The following is a 23,974-nucleotide window of genomic DNA, read 5'->3' as shown; positions in this document are numbered from 1 at the left end:
AGGGTGCCTGCTCCCTCTAGGAACTGGAGTCTGCATTTCGGATCAGCAGATTTAAAAAATCCTCAAAACAACAATGCCTTATCGCAAGTGACAGGCAGCCTCATGTCTGTGAATTTCTACGTGTCCACTGGAGAATCGGGGCCTAGCGACTGCAAATCCCCAGCTCCCCTGGAGACTAGAAGCTGAAGACAGCCTGTGCTAGAGTTAAAGGACTGTGTATGTGCATTTAGGGAGGAAGGAATGGAGCTTGTTTTGCTGTGTTGCTTGGTATGTTGTTTTGTTGTGTTCTGTGTTGCTCTGCTAATCATCGTGGTTATGCAACGCTGGCACTGGAATGTGTGGCAACACTTGCAGGCTGCCCTCTTCCCCCCAGCACATCCTTGATTGTTTTGGTTATTAGGATGCATTGTTGTTAGGACACATTTCACTGCATGTAATAAATAGATCTGAATCTGAAAAAAATCCGAAGTATGAACAAGTCGGCAAACCTAAATGCACATTCATGCATTGGGAGTAATTCAAAACTGCAGTGAGATTGCAGGTAAAATTACCATGTTCACTAACTCCAGGTGGTTGAAAGGTAAACTGTGTATAGCAAAGTTTCACTCACTGATTTCTGCTAGTGAATTGTGCTGGCACTGATGTATCCTTGGGGCACAGAGCAGGATAATTCCCTGTGTTAAACTCCTCAGAATGCTGCCTTGGGATATAGGTTCATGTCGTGCTGTTAACACCCTCAGAGCAACAATGCTTCCTGGTCAATGCCACTCCCATTCTGACCTGTCTGTCTGTGGTCTTCTCTACTGCAATATAAACTAGAGGGACATCATTCGGGATTGCTCTCTCTCTGACTCCCTTCTTCATTTATTGCTCGCCACCGATCTTCCTCCTGCCACTTTTCTTTGCAGTGCTACACCTGCCCATTGACATCCTTCCCCAGCACCATGCAGGACCACAGAGAGTTCTTCCAGGTAGGGCAACGCTTCACCTGTAAAACTGTAGGTGTTGCCTACTGAATACGGTGCACCCGATGTGGTCTCCTCTACATTGGTAAGAGTGACGTAGATTGGGGGGGAAGTCGCTTTGTCAAGCAGCTTCGCTCCATCCGCTACAGACAGGATTTCCCAATATCCAACCACTTTAATTCCATTGCCTATTCCCATTCTGACATGGTCTCCTCTACTGCCATGATGAGGCACCTCCCGGTTTGGAGGTGTAACACTTCATATTCCTTCTGGATGGCCTCCAACCTATGGCATGAACATTGATTTCTCTATCTCCCGATAATTTCTACCCTCGGCCTTCTCTTTTTTTTCCATTCCCCATTCTAACTTCCCAGTTACCCCTTCTTGCCTGCCTATCACCTTCCTCTTGTGCCCTTTCTCATTCCTTTTTCTCCCATGGTTTACTCTCTTCTCCTATCATCTTCCTTCTTCTTCAGTCCTTTACATTTCCAGCCTATCATTTCTCAGCTCCTCCCCCATCCACCTACTTTTCCCCTCACTTGTCTTGACTATCACCTTGCAGCTTGTACTCCTTCCCCTCCCCCCACCTCCTGTCTTCTTCCCCCTTCCTTTCCAGTCATAATGAAGTGTCTCACCCCAAAACATCGACTCTTTAATCCTTTCCATAGATGCTTCCCGACTTGCTGAGTTCCTCCAGCATTTTGCATGTGTTGCTAGAGAAGCAGCATCTGAACTTACATCTGGAAACTTTGCAACCTTCTGGAATAAGCACTGAAGTTTCCAACCCCAGGTAAACTATTCTGTCAATTTTCCCTATGATCCTGTCTGTGTTCCTTTCTCATTTGTTTCTTGGTAGTACTTCCTAATAGTCAATACACATGATCCGTATGAACTAATCTGCATTTAGTTTTTTTTTGCCTTACACCTTGCTTCATCTCCCAGCTCCATTTGAAAACTCTGAACTCTTCTCCAGTTCTAAGGAAGGAGCCATGACTCAAAACGTTAACCAGTTTCTCTCTTTGTGGATGCTGCTTGACTGGCTGATTTTTTTTCCAGCATTTTCTGTATTGATTTCAGGTTTCAGCACCTGCAGCTTCATTCTTCCTTATGCTTTTATGGCAACGTTCCCCGTGTAAGTCACAGCTTGGGTCAGGATTCCCCGAAGCCAGGCAGATTCCGTCATGTACCCATTTTCTTGCAGACCTCCCTACCATCACAGATCAATCCTCCACTACCCATCAGTCCCCACCAAACTTCCCAGAAGCTCCCTGACCGAGATCCCTACCTTCCTGTTTTATCCCCAAGAAGGCCTTTAAAGGCATCAATGTGCTCATTCGCCACCTTGAACCTCACTACTGACAAAATCTGGCTCTCAGCCCTCAATCAAAATGGCCATGATTTCACCACATTGTGAATCTTCATCAACTTCCCCACTGACCATGGCTGCTGGGGAGTTTGAACTCACTCAGTGAAGTAATCGGGAACAAAAGCAAGTTTTGCAACTGTGAAACTACTGATTGGTGTAAAAACTCATCACAAATTACTAAAACCCTTCAAGGAAGAAAAGTCAAACACAACACCAGGCCCACATCATTGTAGATGACTTTGAACTCCTTCCTGTAATAGTTCAGAAAGCTGCTAAGTTCGGTACCAATAAATGAAGGCCATGACAGAGAGCCACAATGTCTTAGTGTCATTCAGTTTAGAAACTAGGCATTTGGCCCACTGGATGCTAGAGGAACTTAGCAGGTCAGGCAGCCTTTATGGAAGGGAATAAACAGTCAACTTTTGTGTTGAGACCTTCACTGGGAAAAGAAGATGGGGGGGTGGGGGGAGCCAGAATCGGAAGCTGGGAGGAGAAGGAGGAGTACAAGCTGGCAGGTGATAGGTGAGGGGTAAAGTAGGTGCATTGGAGAGGGGGGACTGAAGTGGCAAGCTGAAGTAGGATGAAAAGTTAAAGGATTGAAGAAGAAGGAATCTGACAGGAAAGGAGAGTGGACCACAGAAGAAAGGGAAGGAGGAGGGGCACCAGAGTGAGATAATATGTAAGTGAGGGGAAGGGAAGGGGTAAGAGGGGAGCCAGAATGGGGAATAGAAGAAGTGAAAATAGGGGAGGTGTTCGGAGAAATTACAGGAAGTAAGAGAAATTGATGCTCCCGCTATTGGGTTGCAGGCTAGCCAGATGGAATATGAGGTGTTGCTTCTGCAACCTGATCGTTGTGGGCATGAAATGTTTTCATTGTGGTAGGAAAGGAGGTCATTGGACCAACATGTTGGAATAGGAAAGGGAAGTAAAATTAAAATGAGGGCCACTGGCAATTCCCACTTGTTGTGGTGGATGAAGCAAAGCAGTCCCCCAATCGAAGTTAGGGGCAGCAAACCCCACCAAGTCCACTCGAACCATCAAGCACCCATTTGCACAAATCCATTTGATTCTCCCCAAATTACCAACAACTCAGCCCACATTCTACCCTTCACCCACACACCAGGAGTGAGATATAGTGGCCAATTAACCTACCAACCTGCATGCCTATGAGATGCAGGAGGAAATCAGAGCAGTAGACATTCAGCTACAGGAAGTATTTACATCACACAGCACAGACATCAGAGGTCAGAGTTGAACTGAGGACCCTAGAGCTGTGAGGCAGTGGTTCTACTAGCTATGACACTGTGCTGCCTGCCATATAAACATCCCATGCACTTGTGGTTAGATAATGGTCTTAAAGTGGTCGGAAGACACAGAGGACTGCAGTCTGGATCCTAGTAGGATGTGGAAATTGTAAGACAAAATATTAGGATGTAAATGAATAAATTTTTCATTTAAATTCTGATTTCTATTTGCAAAAATCAAAATGCAAAGCAATCTTACTCCACGTGACAACTGCAATATCGTTTTGGTATCTCAGAGTAACCTCTTCCTTGTAGCAACCAGAATCATGATGTCATGTTTAATAGTAATGAATTGTTAGTAAGATTTTGTCACAATTAAATGTAGGTAGGCAAACAAAGGCTGATTCACTGCAAAAATATACCATGTTTCATTCCCAAGAGACTTTAGGTACAATTTGAATCATCTGACCAGTTAGCTGATAGATTCAACAGAATATTTTAGTGTTTTAATTTTCTGGCCCAATTAATACATTTTGAAGTTGTTCTTTGCAGGGCTGTCCTTGGAAACAGAATAGAGAAGTGGATCTGAGCAAAGGAAGACGTAGAATTTTTCCACAAGAGAGCAAGTCATTGCCAATATATCAGTTGCTATGAATTGCTAGAAAATGCTGTCAAGAACCACACTGATTAAGTTTTGTGTTTTGTTGTACAACTGCGGACAACCATCTTAATTTCTCCTGGCTTTATGTTCATATTGTTTATATCTACCTTTAAAGTGATATGATAATGATGTCATATAAATTTTTTTTTAAACGAGTCATATTAATACAGCATGGAAGCAGAATTTTTCCAACTCACCCATGTCGATTAAAGTGACTACTTGAGCTAGTTCCATTGGCCTGCATTTAGCCTACATCCCTCTAAACCTTTTCTGTCTATTTATCTGTCTAAATCTTTTAAATCTTTTGCATCTGCCTCCACCACTTCATCTGGCAGCTTGCTCCATATGTACAACACCCTCTGTGAAAAATGTATCCGTCAGATCCCTTTTAAATCTTTTTACTGTCACTTTAGACCTGTACTTTCTAGTTTTAGATTCCCCTACCCTGGCTAAAAAACTGTGGCCATCAACATTGTCTGTGCCCCTTATGATTTTATAAGCCTCAATAAGGTCACCCTCAGCCTCCTCTACTCGAGTGAAATTGTTCCAGCCTATCCAGTCTTTCCTCGACACTCAAGCCCTCCAGCCCAGGCAAGATGTTTGTGATTTTTTTTCTACACCATTTTGCACTTAATCAAATCCATCCTGCAGCTAGACAATAAGAACTACACACAAAGCTCCAAACATGGTCACACTAAGATTTTACTAAGTATTTTCTTTAATGAGCAAATGCAAAGATTTGAAAAATAATAGTTTATCCAGCTTGTTAAAGCCAGCCAGTAATGTGTTCTTCCAGTAGTTGCATACATTTACCTTAAATCCACGTGGACAAAAATGTGCTACAGCCACACACTTCTGGAGTTCCAGGTTCAATCCTGATCTTAGGTGCTGCCTGTGTGTGGACAATATACATTCTCTCCATAGTCATGTGTGTCACCCAGATGCTAGTTTCCTCCCTCCACCCAAAGGCACATGGATAGGTTAATGGGTTGTAATACACCCAAAGGTGTGAGTGGCAAAGAATCAAAACTGACTTAGGGTCCCAATAGGGTCAGAGCACTACAGCATAGAAACAGGACCTTCAGTCCATCTAGTCCCTGTCAGCTTGGTATTTTGCATAGTCTCATCTACTTTCCCCCTGGATCATAACCCTCCATACCTCGTTCATCTGTTTCTCTAACCAAACTTCCCTTAAATGCTACAATCAAACTCACATCTACCACATCCACTGCTAGTACGTTCCACACTCACACCACGCTCTGAGTGAAGAAGTTTCTCCATCAGACACCCTTTAAAAATTTCAACTTTCACCCTTGACCTCTACTTCTAGTCTCACCCAGCCTGAGGGGATAAAATCTGACTTGTTGAACATGTGAGAGAATAAGGTTGCAGACCTACAGGGAAATAAAGAGGAGCAATGGAACTGATGAGATCCAGAGTGAACACAACGGAACAAATTGCCTCCTTCTTTGTTTAATGGCAAATAGCTGAAATCAGGAAGTTTCTATTTTATTTAGAGATACAACATGGTGGTAGATCCGCATGGCCCGATGAGACCACACTGCTCAATTGCACCAATTAACCTACTAACCCATACAACTTTGTAATGTAGGGGAAAACCAGAACACCCAGAGGAAATCCATGTGGTCATGGAGAGAACATACAAACTGCTTGCAGACAGCAGTGGAATCGAACCCAGGTAGCTAACTACAACACTACACGCCTTATAAAGATGTTTGCAATAATTGCTATATGATTTTATTATGCAAAGTGATGACTGAATGCAGTTTGCTTTGGAAAAACTGATTTAGCCAATTTTGAAATGTTATTATTCTTTATTTATTTAGAGATATAGAATAGGTATTGCCAGCCCAGTGAGTCCACACCGTCCAATTACACCCATGTGACCAACTAACCTATTAACCCTTACACATTTAGAATGTGGGAGGAAACCGGAACACCCAGATGAAATGCATGTGATCATGGGGAGAATGGTGCCGTAATAGCATTATGTTAACTGTTGTGTCGTCCCTGAAGTTTCCTGCATGTTCTCAGTAGCGCCCAGCTCATGACATAGTTACACATCCATCATCAATAGTTGGTCTAGATTGGTAACGACATACAGGATCATGTTGGACTTAGGCAGGGGGGTATAAAGGAAAAATTGATTCCTTCGGTGATAGCTTGAGGATGATAGTACACCAATCTAATGACAAGCAAATGATTTGAGGGGTTGTGAGATGAAACGTATTTAATCATAGGGAGGGTATGGTCTGAAGGTAATGGTATATGAGGACAGGGGAAGCAGACTCAATTAGGGCTATCAAAGGGGAATTGGATAGCCACTTGAGAAAACAATAATTTGAAGATAAGAGTGAGGATTTTATTGGATTATTCAACCAATCACTGAATCAATGAATTGAACGGCCTCCTTCTGCCCCTAATTGTTCTGTGTTACATTAGAGCAGTTGTGAGGTAGGTAGCCAACATTTTTTTCCCCTACTGTTCCCAGTAGTTAAATAATCATGGAAACAACTGAAACCAAGAAATTTCTCACAGAGCATGTATGGCAGCTTACCAAACAGATTGTTTCAAGCATCCCATGGTGAGTTTTGAAGTTTAAAGGAGATGTGCAGTATAAGTGTTTAAGAATGTTCTACCCAGTGGTAGTTCAGGCAAGATCATTTAAGTGGATATGAAGGATATGAAGGTTGTGTGGGCAAAAGGGATTAGTTTAGTCAAGCAGTTAATTGGTGGTTTAATTAGTTCTTCACAAAACCGTGGGCCATAGGGCCTGTTCCTGCACTGTACTGTTCTATGATCTATGGTCTTTGACAGTCCTCTGTTGCCAATATCTCATTATTCTCTTCTCCACAGATGGACGTATTCTCTATCAAGGTCAAAAGTACCCTCAAAGGAGGAAGTCACTTCCTAATGTGAAACGATACATGACTCCAGAACCATATGCCATACTGACCTTAAAATGAGGTTTTGGGAAAGCAAAGTAAACCACTTAGCTTAAAGCTAAAGAGGAAGGATAAGAAACACAGGTGGCTACATCCCATTAATGTGATGAAAAATAACTACCACAGCTATGCCACCAAACAAAGACAACTCAGGCCTTTTTTGAAAGACAAGTTGCTCATGACCTCATTAAATGCAGTAGCAGGATTGACTGGCCATTTTAGCCCCAATATTTCTTTCTCTTTCTTTCATCAATGTGACTCATTTGATCCAAAGCATTGGGATACCAACGATCAAGTGTGTGTGATTAGTCCTCTGTTCAAACTCAGCCAGGGTACATCTTCAAAAGGCAATGCCTCAAAAAAGCAGCATCCATTATTAAGGACCCCCTCTTATCATTATTGCCATCAAGGAGGTATGGGAGCAGGAAGGCACACACTCAACATTTTAGGAATAGCTTCCTCCCATCCACTCCATTAACGCTAATGTGCTATTCCTCATTTGCACTATTTATTTATAATTAGTGTGAAAAGAGAGCAAAAAGTGAGGTAGTATTCAGTGAGTTCATGGTCTATTCAAAAATCTGATGGTGAAGGGGAAGAAGCTGATTCCAAAATGAAGTAAAGATGTTCTCAAAAGACGATGTCTCAAGAAGCCTGTATCCAACATTAAGACCTTCATTATCCAGGATATGCACACTTTTCACCACTGTCATCAGGGAGGAGATACAGGAGTCCGAAGTCACACATTACTTCCCCACTTTCATACCATTTCCCTTAGCATACAGACTTTGTGTGCTTCATTTAGGAGGATTCCAAGATTTGCATCTGCACAGGATTCTGCAGCCTCTCGACATCTGAACAACATTCTCTTCTCTTCCCTCCTCCAAAGTGACGTATTGCTCAGTCAAGATAAATCAACAACTATAATCTTCACAGAGGAAGCAATGATTGAGCCACTAGTACCTCATTAATCAGTAGAACTGAGGAGTGAAACTTGAAAATTTAGTAACTATAACTCCACATGATATCAGTTTGAGTAACAGGACTGCAAAGCCCAGTAAATTCAATATTTTTCAAATATTGGATGAAGGCATTGCTGGTGAGGCCTTCATTTATTAAGCAATCTCTAATTACCCTGGAAGTATGTGGCATGCCAAGCCATTTCTTTGAACACTTAAGAGTCATTGTTATGGGTCTAGAGTCACTTGTAGACCAGATTTCAACTCTGCCCAAGCCAGATGTGCTTTTACAACATCCAGTAGTTTCACAGTGATCAACAAGTTTGCTAGTTCCTGATTTATTTACTGAACTGAATTTAAATTAACAGAATCAAATTTATTGTCACTGACATATGTCATGAAATTTATTGTTTTGTGGCAGCAGTACAGGGCATGACAATTACTAAAATTATAATAAAATAAATAAATAATGCGAAAGAGGGGCAGTGAAGGACTGTAGTGTACATTGGTTCATGGACAAGCAGAAATCTGATGGCAGAAGGGAAAAGGTGCTGGATGTCCACTCTGTCCATGGACAGCCCATGCCTCTTATCATCTTATATTTTCCTACCAAGTTACCTCTCATCCTCCTTTACTCCAAAGAGAAAAACCCCCTTGCTCAAAATTTCCTCACAAGACATGATCTAATCCAGGCAGCATCCTGATAAATGTCCTCTGCACCCTCTCTGAAATTTCCACATCCTTCCTAGGATGAGGTGACCAGAACTGAGCACAATATTCCGAGTGTCGTCTAACCAGTTTTATTGATCTGCAACATTACCTGGCTCTTGAACTTAATCCCCCACCAATGAAAACCAACACACCATAAGCCTTCTTAACTACCCTATCAATCTGCATGGTAAATTTTAAGGATCTATGGACTTGAGCATCAGGTTCTTTCTGTTCCGCCACACTACTAAGAATCTTGCCATTAACTCCGTACTCTGTGTTCAAATTTGATCTTCCAAAATATATCACTTCAAACTTTACCAGATCAAACTCCATCTTCCATTTCTCAGCCCAGCTCTGCATCCTGCCAATGTCCTGTTGTAACTCCTGATAGCCTTCTACACCATCCACAGCACCACCAAACTTAGTGTCATCTGCAAGATTACTCACAGTTCCATTTCTTCATCAAAGTCATTTGTAAAAATCACAAGGATCAGGAGTTCCAGAACAGATGCCTGCAGAGCATGAATGGTCACTGAGCTCCAGGCAGAATATGCTCCATCTACTACCCCCCTACTATGTTCATGGGCAAGCCAATTCACAATCCATGTAGTCAACTTTCCCTAGATTCCGTGCCTCCTGACTTTCCGAATGAGTCTACCACGTAATGCTTTACATCTCTTTGTGGGAGGTATCGTTGCTTATGTTCAGTCAATGTGCTCGTGGAGTCGATTGCTTATTGAGACCACCAGGGTATTTTCTCTGTGAGAGAAAGACCAACTCACAAATTCAGACTGCTACATAAAGCTCTGAGGGGAGATGTCTCAGCCTTCTGCCACCGTAAGAACCTACAAGATCTCATGATCTTCACAGATGACGGTTTGGATCACTCTACCTCTAGACAAAGTGCACTCAGTGGCCACATTATTGGACCCCTGCTCGTTAATGCGGATATCTGATCAGCCAATCACATGACAACAATTCAGTACATAAAAGCTGGCAGTAATTGTTAAGAGGTTCATTTGTTGTTCAGACCAAACATTAGAATGGAGAAGAGAAGTGACCTAAGTGACTTTGAATCGTTGGTGCTAGACAGGGTGGTCTGATTATCTCAGAAACTGCCGATCTCCAGGAATTTTCCTGCACAACAGACTCTGGAGTTTACAGAGAATGGATGCCTACAGCAGCAGACCACAAACATACAGAAATATACTCAGTGGCTAATTTATTAGGTAGAGGAGGTAGCGAAAGTGGCCACTGGGTGTATATCCTAAAGACAAAATGCTGGATATCTAGAGCAATACACACTAAGTTCTGGAGGATCTCAGTAGGTCAGGCAGTATCTACAGAAATGAATAAACATTTGATGTTTCAGGATAAGATTGATGTTCATGCCATAGGTTGGAAGTTCCCCAGATGGAAAATGAGGTGTTGCTCCTCCAAACTGAGAATTGGCTCATCGTGGCAGTAGAGGAGGCCATAGACTGGCATGATGGAATGGGAATGGGGATTGGAATTAAAATTGTTGGTCATTGAGAAATCTTACTTGTTGCAGATGGAGCAAAGGTGCTCCTCAAAATGGTCCCCCAATCTACACCTGTTCTCGCTAAAGTAGAGGAGGGCACATTGGGACCCCCGGATACAGTAGATAACACCAACAGATTTGCAGGTGAATTGCTGCCTATTTGGGGTCCTGAATAGAGGTGAGAGAGGAGGTGAAGGGGCAGGTGTAGCAGTACTTCTTCCACTTGCAGGGGAAGTGCTAGGAGGGAGATTAGTGGTGAGAGATGAATGTTCAAGGGAATCACGGTAAGAATTATCCCTGCAGACGACCGAGACTGGGGGGAATGGTAAAAATGTGTTTGGTGGCAAGATTGCTTTGGAGATGGCGGAAGTTGCAGAGAATGATGTGATGGATGCGTAGGCTCCTGGATGGTAGGTTATGACAAAAGGAACTCCATCCCTGTTAAGACAGCGGGAAAATGGAAAGATGAGTTTTCCGAAAAAAGGGGGTGATGTGGGTGAGGGCAGCATCAATAGTAGCAGAAGGGAAACAACATTCTTTGAAGGAGGACAACCCTGATGTTATGAGTGGTTATCCCTTCTTCCTTTACGTGCTTCCATGTGATTTCTGTCTCTGAGAACCTCAGCACCTCGAGATGCGAGTAGAACCTCGAGACAGGAGCGACTCCTCCATTATATGCCACCTGTTAAACATGCTACAATGTCCAATGACTTTATTTTCTACTTGCTTCTAGTATGTGGCACCTGTTCAGATTTGACAGAGTCCCAGGTAATTTGTTGAATTACTGGGGAATGCAGGTGAGCTCTCACTCATTTTACTCGGCCGCTGGTGAAAAATACACCCTCTAGTCAATATCTACTTCCAGTGTTATTATGCATCACCACATGAGATTCCCCCCTCTAATTCCCATTGGTGGATTGTGAAGACATTGGAGAGGGTATTAAAGAAATTTAGCAGGATGCTGCCTGTATTACAGGGTATGAGCTATAAGAAGAGGCTGAAAAAACTTGGGTTGTTTTCTTTGGAGTGGCAGAGTCTGAGAGGAAACCTGATGAATATTGTAAGATTACGAAGCCAGTGTCCTTTTTTCCCCAGGGTCAAAGTGGTTCATGCATGTATTAAATGGCATTGCATTTAAAGTGAGAGAGGGTAAGTTCAAAGGAGATGTGCAGAGCAAGAGCTGGTAGAGGAGGCAAATATGATGAAGATATTTAAGAGGCTCTTATTCCTGAATATGCAGAGAATGGAAGGATATGGACTTGTGTGGGGAAAATGACTAGTTTAATTATGCTTTTAATGACTGGTTTAATTAGTTAAGCACAACATCATGAATTGAAGGGCCAGAGAGACATGAAAACTTACGTGTTGGGTATGAGGCTAAGACCAATAGATTTTGGACAGAGTTGCCCCTTGAGGAGCAATTAAGAATAACATGCCAATACTCTGATGTTTAGAAGAATGTGAAGTGACCTCATGTGCATGGCATTTTTTTAATGCTGATGCTGGGATGATATTGTCTGTTGTCCAAACAAAGGTCACAATCTCAAAATTAGGGGTGTGCCACTCAGGAAATAAATCTGTCCAGCCAGAGGATAGTTAAGTTTTAAAGTTCTCTGGTCTACAGGGCTGTGACTGAATATAGTTAAGACAGAGGTTAATAGAGTTTTAAACATAATGGAATCGAGATTGTGGTGATAATGCAGGGAATTGGAGGTATGGTCTTACTGAATAGTAGAGCAGGCATTTGGGCTGAATGGCTATTTCCTTTGCTCTAATGTTGTGCACTAAATAGGAAACTCAGCTGGAAATAGAGATGAAATAAAGCATGAACCCTAATATTAAATGACAGGCAAGACTGCAGGGAAAATGAAGCCCACTCCACCTCATAGTTCCTATAAGTGGCAGTGTAAATGATGGAGAAAATCTCTTGTCCAAGCTATCTCAGGATCAGCTAAATAATGAAATTCCCAGTATCCAGTCAATGGTAGTAGAGAAAGTGTTTTGAACAAATTGGGTCTGTGAAGGTTTCCACACACTTTAGAAGGTTCATCGGTTGGCTGGGAAAAAGAAAACTAACATTTATATATAGTTTTCAGTGCAAACAATTACAAAATGCATAACCTCATTCGCAGCCACAGCATCTGACATGAGATCTGCCCTGTAGGATTTTGACAAAAACCAACAGACCTCAATATCGCTTGCGAAACCTTGAAAAATGTCCTGAAACATTTTATAGAGAGGCAGTATGGTAGCATAGCTGTTAACGTAATACTATTACATCACTAGTGATCACCAATCAGTGTTCAATCCTGCTGCTGTCTATACATTCTCCCCGTGACCATGTATGTTTCCTCCAGGTGCTCCAGCTTCCACCCATATTCCAAAGACATACAGTTAAGGTTAGTAATTCATGGGCATGTTATACTGTGTGGCACAATCCTTGTTGATTTTATCTTTAGCCGGAGGGTGGTGAATCTCTGCCATTCATTGCCACAGACGACAGTAGACGCCAAGTCACTGGGTATATTTAAAGCAGAAGTTGATAGGTTGTTAATCAGTAAGGGTGTTAAAGGCTACAGGACAATGGGGTTGAGAGGGAAAATAAATCAGTTATGATGGAATGGCAGAGTAGACTCAGCTGAATGGCCCAATTCTGCTCCTGTGTCTCATTGTCTTATGGCCAAATATCTGGGCACAATGGGAGGAGATACTCCACAACAGAGCATGGAAATGTATGACAGACAGTCCAAGGCTATTCCATGCCATTGGAGGTTTAGAATATGTACAACTTTTCAAAGCACAACAGACATAGAGGCTAGGGTAATCAGTGTTGAGGGAGACTGAATGGGGATGATCACAAATTTCACTTGCTGCTCTGTTGCATTTATTGTTAATCCTTTAGATAGGAGAGTTAACACACTCACAAATAATGAAGAGAAAACACCCTACAGAAGATGATCCAGTTTAACAACACAAACACTTGCTGCACCCAACTATTTATCATTGCTTCAGTGTGAATATACAGAATTGTCAACAATTCAAACACCAAAGAACTAAGCATCTGGAACGTGGGAGAAAATTAATCAGGATTATTAATACAGAGTGCCATTACAAAAATATCAGTGGGATGTAATGACAGTGGGAAGTTGAGGGAATGCACACCAGTCCTCATTGAGTAGTCAGCAATAGAAATAGTGAGCACTTTCAAGTTCCCGGTGTCAACATCTCTGAAAATCTATCCTAGGCCCAACATATTAATGCAATTATGAAGGAAGCACAGCAATAGTCATTTTCGTTAAGAGATTTGGTATGTCAGCAACGACTCGAGCAAATTTCTACAGACTATTACATTTTAACTGGTTGCATCACAGCCTGGTATGGAGGGAAAATGCATAGGATCAGAGAAAAGCTGCAGAAGGTTGTAATCTCGGCTAGCTCCACCATGGACAATAGCCTCCCCAGCATCTTCAAAAAGAGATGTCTCAAAAAGATGACGTTCATCACAAAGGAGTCCCAGCACCCAGTACATGCCCTCTTCTCATTACTACCATCAGGGAGGAGGTACAATAGACAGTAGCACACACTCAACATTTTAGGAACAGCTTCTTCCCCTCTGCCACCAGATTTCTGAACAACCCATGAACACTGCCTCATTTTTTTACTTTCTTTTTTGCACATACATAAACATTTTTATTGAAATTTATAATATATAGTTATGTATTGCACTATATAGCTGTCACAAAACTTTGGTAACTTCTGCCCAGTGGAATGTTAGAGACAATAAACCTGATTGGATTTCCATCCACCAGGAGAAGCGAGAAGATTCACACCTCTCCATCTTCCCTCCAGCACAGACTCCTCTCTTGGTCGTCCCATTATAATGCACGGTGGAACACAAGCCATTGTTGCTGTTTTGTAGATAAATATTTACTCCAAACACCATTCACCATACATATCAATGACTAGAGATGTATGCAGATTAATGGAAGCAAAGGGTTAAAGTTAAAATTTCAGAGGCTTCATTGGAACGGACCAGTGCTTGAACCAGAGCAAAACACAAAATGCTGGAGAAACTTAACAAGTCAATTAGCATTTATAGAGGGAAATGGATATTAGATGTTTCAGACTGAGACCCTTGATCATTAAACAATCTCAGCTTAATGTCAAGAAGAAGTTGGCATGTAGCTTATGTATTTGCAATTTGTCTCCTCTTGACTGGGTACACATATCTAAAATACATTCTTGATTAGTAAGGAAATCAAAGGTTAAAGGGAGAAGGCAGGAAAATGAGATTGAGAGTGACAATATATCAACTATGATGGAATGGCAGAGCAGACTCGATGGGCTGAATGGCCTAATTCTGTTTCTATGTCTCAAAGTATCAAAGCATATTTAATATCAAGGTATGTACACCGCATACAATTTGGAGTTTCATCCTCCTGTAGGCAGCCAGGAAGCAAAGAAGCCCCACGGAAACAGTTTAAAGAAAACATCGAACATCCAACATGCAAAAAAAAAAGAACAAATGGTGTAAACAGCAAAAAGCAAGCAAATAACACACAGAATATTAAAAATCTAACCATAGAGTACCCAGAACGGTCCAGGAGTGACAGTCACCGTTAGTTCAGTTTAGTGCTGTGTCAATAACTGCAGGCAAAAGCCAACAAGACAGTCCTGCTCCAAAGTAGCTCTATCAAGTCACATAAATAGAAACAAAGGAATAATCAGTAACACATGGAAAATGAACTGAAGAGTTCTCCAAAAAAAAGAGTCCACAGCCATGTAAATCATTCAGCACTGAGGACATTAAACATCAAACCAGGGGTCCCACAACCACAAGCCATGACTGAACCTCGCAGCATGGAGCCCACGACTCCTGCACCTTCCTCCAGCAGCAGTGAGAGGAAGATGGTGCCGAGCACCCACTCGTCTTCCGCTCTTGTCCTCATTGATTTCAACCTTGCTCGATGCTTTAATGGCCATGGAGTAATACAGCCAACTGCCAGAAGGAAACGATGGCTGCACACTCCATCTCAACCTCACTGAATTCCCCAGGAGATAACAAAAGCACAATATCGCTCAGTCGGCTCAAAAATACATCATCAAAATGGAAGTTAGAGGCTGTCATTAACTGCAGTTCAGGAGAAGAAGCATGTTTAAAATAAGTAGTTTAGTGAATTGTCTGCTGGCTGTCGCCATTGGTCACATTGCTCACTGGTGCCATCTCATGGTTTTAGGATTCACAGCAAAGATGAGAGCTCAAGAATGGCAGTATAATTGGAGAGGGTGTGTGGTTCTGATCTTGGGTATTGTCTGTATGGTCTCTGACTGTCTCTCTGACTGCACAGGTTACTTCCAAATGTTCCAGTTTCCTCCCATTTCCCAAAAATGTGTGAGAAGGTTGCTTATTTGGTTACTGTACAATGTACAACTAATCATATAGATTGGTTGGCACAAAAAAAATCCAAGTAGGATTGTTGGGCATGTGTGACAGATTAAGGTGCAAAGATACAGGAAATAGGCAGATAGGAAATGTGACAAAAAGATTAGTCCAGTTGGAGCCAGCATACTTCCAATGGGCTGAATGGACTCATCCTATGGCATGATAAGATTCAGTTTTACTCTAAATGCAATCACACAAAAACAAGAACAGAGAATGTGTCAGCAGTTATTGCAAAGGCAGCTAACGAAAGGCAGGGTGATTAAACAAAGACTTGCACAACAAGGAACCAGCTCAACAGGTGAGGTCAAAGTTCATGTTGAAAAGGTTCATGGATCATCAGCAATTTATTAAAAGTGACTACTGCCTGATTAATAGTGTGTAATTCAGTGAGAAACTCTGTAGTAAACAATCATTCATTAATTGAGAGTACAGTGAGTCTGATACTGTATATCATAAGCCTCCTCTGTGTGTGCATGAAAGCTGAAATCCACTTCCAAAATTTGGCTCCATTGAGTTCAGTAGAGCTATTGTACTTGTCCAGTGTAAGAACGTAGGAAACGGGAGCAAGAGTAGTCCATCTGGCCCTTCGAGTCTGCTCTACCATTCAACAAGATCATGGCTCCACATGGTCATGGACTCAACTCCAGATACCTGCCTTTTCCCCTTAACCCTTAATTCCCTTGTTCCTCAAGTATCCATCTATTTGTTTCTTAAATGTATTTTATAAGGTAGTCTCTGCTGCTTCTCTAGGGAGAGAATTCCACAGTCTCACTACTCATTGGGAAAAAAAATTTCTCCTCATCTCTGTCCTAAATCTATTCCCCAGAATTTTGAGGCTATGTTCCTTAGTTCTAGTCTGACATCCTGCAATTGGAAACAACTTTCCTGCCTTTATCTTTATCTATTTCTGTCCATTATTTATAGGTGTATTGTGCTGTAGGTTTTCTATGTTTCTATAAGATCCCCTTTCACTCTTCTGAATTCCAGCAGTATAGGCCTAGGCTGCTCAAACTCTGCTCACGTTCATCTCAGGGACAGCACTTTCAGAGGACAAATTTCTACTGCCTGGGTGTCTAAGCCCTGCTCCTATATTGCTTAATTGTATGCATAACATGTTGCTTAAGGTAGCAAGCAAATTAGGCCAACTTTGAGAAAAGTACAGGCAGAATCAGAGTCCCAAAGCATACACAATTAAGCAACAATCATCTCTGCTGAGTTAAATCCATGTGATAGTCTTTTAAACAAGGAACTCTGGTCATTGTGGGCCATCTAGTTGACTGATCATGGTGTTATGTTCTCCTCTTAGGTTGCAATCCCTGCTCCCACTAGCCTATGAGCATTTACCTACCAATGAGAAGAGATGCTAAGAGCAGACTATGCCAAGATACCCGCCCCACAACCAGCTGGCAAAATTCAAACAGGTCAATCTCGCAGAGAAATAGGACTCATCCAACTCTGAATTTGAACTCAAGTTTGAGAACTGAATGGTGGCATCCTTGTAATCAGTTCCTGGGCGCCAGAGAACAATTACTACAAACAACGAGTTCACAAAACCCATAGACAGCTTTATAATTCTCCTGCTTCAAATTTATTCTTTCCTTAAAATAAGCCATTCAAAGAAAATGAATTTAAACCAATGAAATTCAACTTCGTTAGCACAATATACACGATCAAATGCTGGGCCAGAAAGCCTGTTAGCCAAACAGTACACACTTTCGTGCAGAAACGATATTACAATGGAAAATGCAACAATAAACACAGTCAATAAAATCATTGCATTGTATGACCTAATCCAGATGATACAAAATTCATTTCACTCTCTAGCAGGGGGCTAAGCCAGATTGCTTTGCTTAAAAATGATGATATAACAGCCATGCCATTGTAATACTAATTGAGAAACTAAGTGTAGAAGGAACGGTCAGATCTGGGGTGAGGTTTTCCTCACAGATTACTTTTTTCTCCTCTAATTTCCATCAAACCTGCAGCAGACAGGCCCAACAGTGGGCCAGAGCCATTGTAAGTATTGAGAGGGACGAAGAACCCACGGTTTGTCACCCCACACAACAACTGGTTGACTAACACTCACATCACAATTCGTCCAAACCTTTAAGCAGCTGTATAGAAATAAATGAAAGCTTGGAATTTATAGATGCAGAAAGCAGCAACAAAGACAGAGCTGGGTGGGGGATATTTTTTACTTGGAACAGACGGGTAGGTGGGTTTAACGCTGCTTAGCAGTATTCTTTGTTGTCATTGTTTGATTAAAGGGACCATGGAACAATAATGGTACTCACTGTGAACAAAGATGCTGAGGATTTTTTTGTTTACCCCTGTCAGTGAGCTGGCTCGTAACACTGTGACACCAGAGAAGCAAAGCGAGAAGCCAGAACCAAGAGACAGATAGGGATGAATCTCAAGCCCTGTGTTCTTCCAGCTCTTGTATTTAGCTCTACTCTCAGCTGCACTGCTAGTTCGGGCATGCTCTGTGCAGAGCAAGTCATGTGACTTCCAGCTGAACCTAAGCCGTATACAAGCACCAGTAAGACAACTGTGAGGGGATGTGATTTGTCCTTGGCATACTGTGCCGAGTGCAATTCTAATTAATCCTATTCAGCATCGTGCATGGAGTTCTCAGGGTTAGCAGCTAATATACGATTAGAAAAATAAAGTTATTTGTGATAGTAATATATTTAGCAGAAGGGTGAAGCACAAAATATGAGGCACTACTAAGAATTCCTTTTTCAATCACATTTCTAAAATGAATTTTTGACTAAAGTGGATTTTTTTAAGATAATGAAGTTTATATTTTTGTTCCCTGTGTGTTTTAAAATCTCAAATAATTGACTGAACAATCAAGACAGAAAATACAGGACAACTCTGCAGGTTAGGCTACACCTGCAGGAAGAGAAATAAAATTAATATTTCAAGTCAGGAGACTTTTCATTATACCTGAAAAGGATTCTTAAATAAGCAAAATGGGTTGGAAAGGAGGAATGTCTCTGATTGGGTAAATCCGGACTTCCATGTGAGTTAGCAACTTTTAAAAGCCATCTAAAAAAGTACGTGGACAGAGGAGGTTTAGAAGGCTACAGGCCAAACAGAAGCAAACAGGAGTAGCTCACTGGGCAACACAGTCAACATGGCTGAGCTGGACTGATAGGCTTGTCTCCATTCTGTATGACTCCATGACTCGAGGCTGTAAACGAGGTTATCTGATCATTGAGTGAATAAGAGCAGCTAGAGAATGAGATCATAGACAAAGGAATGTAGGAAGTGTGAAATGCAGAGCAGGAAGTTATACCCCACAGGTCAGGCTGGGCATGCCCTGTACTCCCAGAGGAAATAAAAACAAGGGGTAAAGGAGAAAACAAAGAAGCTGGATCAACTGATACGGACAGAAAGAAAATTACTTGAAGTTACAGAATTCACTATTAAATCTAGAGGGCTACACCATGCCCACAGGGTGGACGAGCTGTTGTTTCTCAAGATTGAGCATCACTGTAACAGTGCACAAGACCACAGACCAATAGGTCAGGATAAGAGTGTTCTGAAAGTTTGGGGAGTTGAGGACTCTGGGGAATTAGCACGGAAGAGAAGTTGAGGCCTGGGTTGGATCATCCACAATCACAAGGAGTGATGGGGTAGGCTTGAGGGGCCAATTGGCCTACTGCAGCTCCTATTTTCTTGCATCCTCTGTACTTCTCCAGACTATCCTTTCTCAGATGCCAGAGATATCTTATGTTCTAATTCAGAAATCTGCGGATTCTCACTCCAGAGACAAATAAAGGAATATTCAAGGTTCAAAAAGTGATGTTTCATGGACATTAAAAGAACTGGAGCAGGCTGGGTGGCAAACGCTGTTCCACTATTCAATAAACTCATGGCTGAGCTGTATCCTGACTCCCCATCCTCAGATCCCTTATATTGAAGGCAAGCAGCAGCATACATTCATTAAACCATCACTGTAGTAGTATTATTCTATGCATGCATTAGGTACTTCATTTCTCACATTGCTAAGTGGCAAGATTTCAATTCAGAATCAGAATCAGAATTTGGTTTATGATCACTGACATACTGTATGTATTTGTCATCTTTCAGCAGCAGTGTAGCGCAATATAAAAGTTCTATGCACTATACATTACAATATGAAATATATATAAAATGAAATAAGTAGTGCAAATAAAGAGCAAAAATAGCAAGGTAGTGTTCATGGGGTCATTGCCTGTTCAGAAATCTGATGGCAGAGGGGAAGAAGCCGTTCCTAAAACATTGAATGTGTATCTTCATGCTCTTGTACCTCCTCGCTCATGGTAGTAAAGATAAGAGGGCTTGTCCTGGGAGACAGTGCTCCTTAATGATGGATGCCACCTTTTTGCGGCATTGCCTTTTGAAGGCATCATCGATGGCGACGAGACTAATGCCCATGGTGGAGCTGGCTGAGTTTACAACCTTCTGCAGCTTTTTCCAATGGTGTGCCCCTCCATACCAGATATAACTTGATAATGTAAAAAGTGACACAGCATTAAAAGACCTCTCAGCCAATTGAAGCTATCAGGTAAACCACGTTCCATGTGGCCATCAAGTATGCCTACGCAAGTCCATTTTGCTCTCCCCTCATTCCTATCAATTCCTTCCAGATTCTACAACTTGGCTATACAATTAAGAACAATTTAAAGTTGTCTGTTAACCTACCAATCTGCATGACTTGGGGATGTGGGAGGAAACAGCAGCACCTGGAGTTAACTCATGCAGAGAGAGAGAGAGAAAGAGAGAGGGAGAGAGAGAGAGGGGGGGGAGAGAGAGAGAGAGAGAGAGAGAGAGGGAGAGAGGGAGAGAGAGAGAGAGAGAGAGAGAGAGAGAGAGAGAGAGAGAGAGAGAGAGAGAGAGAGAGAGAGAGAGAGAGAGAGAGAGAGAGAGAGAGAGAGAGAGAATAAACTCTACTCAGATAACACCAGAGATCAGGATTGAACCCGGACACTAAAGTTGTGAGTCAGCAGCTCTGCTAGTTGAGCCACTGAGTCAGACAAAGTACTTTGGCTACCTTGTGGTCACTAAAGGCTCCATATTAATACTCATCTTTCTATTCTTTCCTAAATCATGAGGTCATTCAACTAAATAGTGAGAAAACTGGGCCGTCAGCTGAACCTATCCATGCTCTCCAAGTTGTCAAAGTCTTCTCCTGTCTTCCTTTTTGTTCGCAATGATTATATTGAAAGAATATCTCTTAATTAATCTGGTCAAACCTTTTTTCCACAATTACGGTCTTAGATTCAATTACAAAGTTTAAAGTACATTTCTTATCAAAGTATGTATACTACATTCAAGCTTGAGATTCATCTCCTTGTATGTAGCTACAAAACAGAGAAACCCAATAGAATCCATTTTAAAAAGACCGTCAAACACCCAACATTCAGGGAAAAAGATGCAAACAATAAAATTAAGAGAATAACATTCAGAACTGAATTTCAGGAAAGTGAGCCCACAGCCACAAAGCCAGACATCACTCTATCTGATCCAGGAGCCCGTTAGTTACAGGCCACACCCTCAGTTCAGCACAGAGAAAAGTAAATCTCATAGTGCAGCCAGCTCAACCAGCCTGTCCCTCACCTCTGGCCTTGACACCCTGACCTTTTCAATGTGGCATAGCGATTAAATTGTCCAAATCGTAGGTTGGACCCAGGCCCTACTGCTTCGATACGCTCTCGAGCCCAAGCCCAGGCTCGAGGAATTAGCTAATTATGTTTTTACTGCTTCCTACAACACAATGATTTTTAAAAATACCAATTTAATAAATAAAAATTGAGTTTAAATTTGCTTCTGGATATTCAACATTTATGCTATAATGCATAGGAATCATGACTTTTGTCAGCCTATATCATCAACCTATAGTATACTAACCTTTAGCAATGGTCGCACTTTGATATCAAATAACTTGAACACTGAATCACTTTGATATCAACTGCCTGAAGTGCCCACCTGCTTCAAGCAGGTTTCAACTATACACATACACTCACAAGAAGAATGTAGTAACCTGCCTCAATGACTATCATCCTGTAGCACTTACACTCACTGTGATGAGGATCCTGAGAAGCAACTTCGATCCACTCCAGTTTGCCAACCATCACAACAAGTGAAGAGCAGATGCCATTTCATTGGCTCTTCACTCAATGGTAGTCATCTCAACAGTGAAGATGTATACATCAGGATGCTCTTCATTGAATACAGCTCAGCATTCATTACTATCATCCCCTCAAAACTAATCAATAAGCTTCAAAACCTAGACCTCAGTATCTCCTTGTGCAACTGGATCCTCGATTTTCTCACCGGCAGACCCCAGTCAGTTCAGATTGACAATAACATCTCCTCCACAATTACCATCAGCACAGGTGCCCCATTGTGCGTTTAACTACGTGCTCTGCTTGCTTTATACTTATGGTCGTGACACAGCTCCAATGCCATATTTAAGTTTGCTGATGACAGCACATTGGTTGGTCAAATAAGAGGTGGTGACAAATCAGTACACAGGAAGGAGATTGAAAATCTGGCTGAGAGGTGTCACAACAACAACCTCTCACTCAATGTCAGCAAGACCAAGGAATTGGTTATTGACTGCAGGAGGGAAAAACTGGAGGTCCATGAGCCAGTCCTTATTCAGGGGATCCAAGATGGAGAGGGTCAGAAATTTTAAATTGCTCGATGTTATCATTTCAGAGTATCTGCCCTGGGTCCAGCACATAAGTGCCATTACATAGAAAGCACAGCAGTGCTTTTATTTTCTTAGAAGTTTATGAAGATTTGGCATATCTTGTAAAGCTTTGAAAAACTTCTATAGATGTAAGGTAGAGAATATATTGACTTGTTACTTCATGGCCTGGTATGGAAACACCAATGCCCTTGAATGGAAAAGCTACAAAAAGAAATGGGTACAGGTAAAACCCTCCCCACCATTGAGCACATCTACATGGAGCGCTATTGCAGGAAAGCAGCATCAGTCATCAAGGGTCCCTACCATTCAGGCCATGCTCTGTTCTCACTGCTGTCATCAGAAAGGAGGTACAGGGGCCTCAGGACTTACATCACCAGGATCAGGAAATGTTATTACCCTTCAACCGTCAAGCTCTTGAAGAGAGGGGATAACCTCACCCAACATCACTCACCCCAAAACCGAAGTGTTCCCACAACCTATGGATTCACTTTCAACATCTCTTTATCTCATATTCTCAATATTTATTGTTTTTTTTATTCTTTATATTTACTGTGAATGCCCACAAGAAAATGAATCTCAGGGTTTGTATATGGTGGCATATATGTACTTTGATAATAAATTCACTTTGAACTTGACTTTGAATAGTCATTTCAAAGAAAAAATGTTTCTGACTTAGTTAACAGCACATAGCAATCACTAAACTTCTTTAACCCAGCAATTTTACAACTGAACAACCCCAAATCTATTTGTCTTTCACAATTTTAATAAGTAATGTGACTATGGCATGTGATGGTGACGTTACATTCCCCAATATAAGAATTAAAATGTATTTATAATTGTTGTTCTGAGTTAAACATATTAAAGAAGAAAAATATATTAAATACACTGAGGCCTAGAAAATTTCTACTAAGACAGTGTTCTCCCTGATAAAATTTGCACAAAGAACCTCATCTGTGAGGTTCACAGCATAGTGTTGTTGGGTTACCCTGTGTAAAACTATGACAACTATAGGTGTGTTACAAGTTGTCACACTTGCCAGCATCTAGCCCAGCAGGTGCAACCTTGGCAGCCAGCTCTTGAAGTGTCATATCATTATACAAACAGCACCATTCCAACCCCAGTGGTGTTTAGCTATGAGTTAATTGGTGCTACACTAATGGAAAAGAATTGGTGAAGAACAACAACCCACTGTTTCTACAACAGTTTGTATTATTTTTTTGCTCTGGATCCCAGCATCTATAGTCTTAAATATCTTTGCCAAAAAGTTGCTTGGGAGCAATTGTAGGCCATGAGTGCAGCCTCTGAATGCCTGCAATGTAGGGAAACCCACAATGCAGACAAATAACTTCGACCACTTGAATTTCCTGAGGATGGAAAATTGAGAGTTACTGTGCACTTGACTCCCATATAAAAAAGAACTTAGTTGCACAT

General features: G+C 41.6%; 1 protein-coding gene across 6 annotated transcripts in view; it reads right to left on the bottom strand.

The window, feature by feature from the left end:
- Positions 1-18,305, bottom strand: part of LOC140714179 (protein mono-ADP-ribosyltransferase PARP6) — a 157,881-nt gene extending 139,576 nt beyond the window's left edge. For all 6 annotated transcript variants that reach the window (XM_073025057.1, XM_073025058.1, XM_073025060.1 and 3 more), the window contains exon 1: positions 18,132-18,305. The gene's annotated coding sequence lies outside the window, so the exon portion shown is untranslated. The remainder of the gene's footprint in view (positions 1-18,131) is intronic.
- Positions 18,306-23,974: the final 5,669 nt, after the last annotated feature.

This window comes from Hemitrygon akajei, chromosome 21 (genome assembly GCF_048418815.1).
Source record: "Hemitrygon akajei chromosome 21, sHemAka1.3, whole genome shotgun sequence".
Lineage (NCBI taxonomy): Eukaryota > Metazoa > Chordata > Chondrichthyes > Myliobatiformes > Dasyatidae > Hemitrygon > Hemitrygon akajei.
Note: the sequence above shows the minus strand (reverse complement) of the source record. Positions and strands in the feature narration are given on the sequence as shown.